This window comes from Kogia breviceps, chromosome 3 (assembly GCF_026419965.1).
Source record: "Kogia breviceps isolate mKogBre1 chromosome 3, mKogBre1 haplotype 1, whole genome shotgun sequence".
In the NCBI taxonomy this organism is placed as follows: Eukaryota; Metazoa; Chordata; class Mammalia; order Artiodactyla; family Physeteridae; genus Kogia; species Kogia breviceps.
The window spans coordinates 61242759-61246952 of record NC_081312.1 but is presented as its reverse complement, the minus strand read 5'-3'; positions in this window follow the sequence as shown (position 1 = coordinate 61246952).

The window sequence follows — 4194 nt, the reverse complement described above, 5'->3', positions numbered from 1 at the left end:
GAAACTAAGTGAAATGGAACAAGCTTCTAAATTCACTTCTCAGGTTCAGCATACTTCAGAGTGTCTCATGGGACCAGAAATAAAAGCAACAGCTTTGTCTTTCTATTCTAAACCATGAAAGTCTAGCTTACTTCCAGACTCTATAAGCTTAGATATAACTCATTTTAATGTGATGTTTCTTCTTTTGATCAGAGGCCAGCTACCTGGCTCACCTTTCCCGTCCTTTGCCCCAACCCTCTCCTCTGCACACATTTGATCCTGTTGGATCACAGAGGTATGGGAGCAAAACCCCAAGTGATTGTTCATACATCCTCGCCTTTCCTGGTGCTTGGAATGCTCTTAGTGTCTTTCAGCCTCTGGAACGTTTCAACACATCCCTCAATGTTCAGGTAAAGCATCACCTCCCTTATGATGCCTTTTCAGTCTACTGCATTCACCTCTCTCCCAGTTAGTCATTCCCTTGCCTTTCTTTCTATGTGCATTTGAACATCAGTTACTGTTAGGGTGGCCATAAAACACATTGTACAAACCAGGGCATTTTTGAGAGAAAAGGGGTCCATTGTTAATAATTACCCTGGGACACCAGGCATAAACTATGACCGTCCTGGCTAACCAGGATGTGTGGTCACCCTAATTACAGCATTATGGCATTGCACTGTGGAACCATCCTCTTCCTGCAATCAGATTGTGAGGGCAAGACTGTTTTGCACCTCATGCAATGGCCAGTGAAATTTAAATACTTGGTGGATATCTACTGCCTTACTATCACCTTTCTTCTAATGCAGGTGTCTTTAGGGAATCACCGTGCCATGTTCTTTGTACTCTTCTAATCCTCACCCATGTCATTTGGATGGAGCTGAACCTACCCCCTCCCCACCCTTTGCTTCCTGTAGATAAGGGCATGACTCAGGTTCCATGGGTCAAAGTGACACAAGTCACTGGCCAGCCCCTATCTGTCAGTGATTGGTTCAGATCTGCACATGGTGGTCTAATTAGAGCCAAACTTATGGGCTTTATTCATACTGCGAAGGGGAAACTCAATTTCCACTTTGGTTTCTATACTGTGACCCTGGAACTGCCATGGGATCCCTCACCTCTAAGGAGAGCTACTCATGAGAATGCAGGGAACACTGAAGAAAACAGAGACAAGAATGGATCCCCCAGGAAACCACTGGAGCTTTTGTCTCCAGTGTTGCCTGAAGCTGGATTTGTTTACCCTGTACTTTTGAGTTGCATGGACCCATACATTCCCTTTTCGTTGAAGTCAGTTTGCGTTGTGTTTCTGTCCTTTGCAGAAAAAAATTTTTTTTTTTCGTGACTGATGAGGCCTGGGCGATTGGAGGCACTCAGTAAGTACTGGTGAATGAGTTGATTGAATGGAGTAAGGATTACTAGTGGGAGGCTTCACGACTGGGAATGACCAGATAACTCTTCCCCTCCTGCAGCTCCCAAGAGCCTATTGCCAAGTTACCTGTCCTTCAGGTAGCGGTGCTTCCTTCATGGAGAGCTCCTGAGGCAGTCAACACAGGCTCTCACTTTTGTTTGTTTCTTTGTTTTTCTACTTTAAAGGCCTTTTTTTTTTTTTTTTGCCATTGGTGACTTGGTAGTAATTTGGTGACAGCTAGGTAACTAACTAGAGGTTTGAAATACACCATCAAGATAAAACCATTTCTCCCAGACAAATTAGGAGTTTGGGATTAATATATACACACTATATATAAAGTAGGTAAACAACAAGGTCCACAGGGAACTATACCCAGTATCTTGTAATAACCTATAATGGAAAAGAATCTGAAAAACAATATATATATATATATATATACATAACTGAATCACTTTGCTGTACACTTGAAACTAACACAACATTGTAAATTAACTATACTTCAACAATAATAATAATAATAAACCCATCTTCTCATTAATCATTCTCCCACCCCTTCTTTTACCAAGACAAAGGGGCTTTTTCCAAGCACACACATTTCAGACAGCGAATTTGGTCTCATTTGCCCAATAAACACTGCTCACATCCCCTCTAATCTAAAAGGCCTTGTATAATGATATATATTAAGAAAATATTTTAGAGATCCCAGATACCAAGCCCTATGAAACAGTTTATGAAGGGGAGGCCATGGATACTGCCATAATCGTTATGTAAACAGCCCTTGCCCCGGATGACAGCTCACCAAGGAGACCCCACTGTGCTCAGCACCATGGTGAATGCAAATTAGATCACTTATTAGTCAGCCAGTTTGTTTTGGATCCTGGGGAAAATGAACTGGAGTGGAGCTGCCTGATAAGATTTGACTAGAGAATCCATATCTCAAATGTATTTTTCTGAGGGCTGGAAGTGGGTGGAGCATAAAGAATGCGATTTGGGGGCTTCCCTGGTGGTGCAGTGGTTGGGAGTCCGCCTGCCGGTGCGGGGAACACGGGTTCGTGTCCCGGTCCGGGAGGATCCCACGTGCCGCGGAGCGGCTGGGCCCGTGAGCCTTGGCCCCTGGGCCTGTGTGTCCAGAGCCTGTGCTCTGCGACAGGAGAGGCCGCGGTGGTGAGAGGCCCGCGTACCGAAAAAATTAAAAAAAAAAAAAAAGAATACCATTTTGGTGAAACAACTATAAACATCTATTTGGAATTAACGGTATTTGGGGGACCCTTGGATAAAAATTCATTTTTACTCTTTTGAACCAAGCACTAAATAGCGTTAACATGAATGCACAGAATGACAGGTTAATGTCATCTCACCAACCATCAGTTATTAACCAACTTGGTTCTAATGACCCACTTAGGTATCAAGAGCTCTTCCCAGTGATGATTGTGACACAGGAGCTCTGGGGCTACACTCCAGAGGCCCAAAGGACACCCTCTCCCTTTTCCTCTGTGGCTTTGCCCACGCAGCTTGTATTACTTCATGGGGGTATTGATCATCCATGCCTCCAAATCTATTCTCCACACAGCTAAGTAATTTTTTGCATCATAAATTAGAGCATATTTTTCCCCAGTTTAAATCTATTCACTGGATTTTCATACTCTCAGAATAAAATCCAAGCTCCTTGGCATATTCTATAATGCCCTGCCTGCCTGGTCCCTCTATATGCAAATCACACCACCCATGGTCTTACTCACTAAACTCCAGCCAGAGCCTTCTTTTAACGTCTCAGATGTGCTGTGTTCATTTCAGCCTCAAGGCCTTTGCATATGCTGTTCCCGCTGCCTGGAAGGTTGCCATGCCCACCCCCACCGCCCTACTTCCCAAGTATCCCCCTCCATTTTTTCTTGCTTTAAAGCTCTTACTGCATTTGGTAATTGCACATTCATGTGCTTGTTTATTTAATATCTCACCTCACTAGAGTGTAAGCTTTGGGAAGGCAAGTGGGGACGTGACCTATTTTATCACTCTGTTCACTGGCACACGGAAGGTATTCCATCAATATTTGTTGAAATATGATAAAATAAAATCATGCGATGGCATAGAGTTCATATGCCACTTGGCTCAGGAACACCTTCCCCATTCTTAGTGACCTGCAAGAGCGCTGTCCTCTCTTCTCTAGTCCTAGGTACAAACCCGCCCCCCAAAGGCTTTTTAAAATCATAAATATTAGAGCTAAAAGATACACTGGAGATATTAGCTCACAGATGGGAACCTCAGGTTTATAAAGCTGAAGTGACTTACCTTGGGAGGGGTCATTTCTTCACTCCTCTTGCTTCTTTGATGAGGGAATTTTTCCTAAGCACTCCTGGCTGCTGATTGATACTTCCCACTTGGAGGCACAGCGAGTTGATTCTGAGTTTGGAGAGGAACTAGGTGTGTGGGTTCAGCCCTCAGCCCCTCTTTTGCGTAGGGCTCTGTCCCAGGGCATGCACATTCTGCATTGCTCCTCCTCCCCAACCCAAGTATGCAGGGTTAGGCTCTGCTGTGAAGGGCCTGCAGCTGTGCTTCTGACTGGGGGTCATGGGGCAGGGGTTGTCTAATTCTGGGTGCCGTATTTGCAGGGCCATGGTGCCTACACATTTAAGCTCTGTTCTCAAGTCTATCTTTTATTAGTTTAAAACGAAATAATTTTCTGATTCCTCTTTCTGCTTGACTTGGTTCAAAACTGGGTGAGTTTCGTCCTCTCGTATCTCAACACCAAAGCCCCACAGTTGGTCAGAGTTAAGGACTAGAATTCGAAGCTTCCCAAGATACAGCTCTGATTT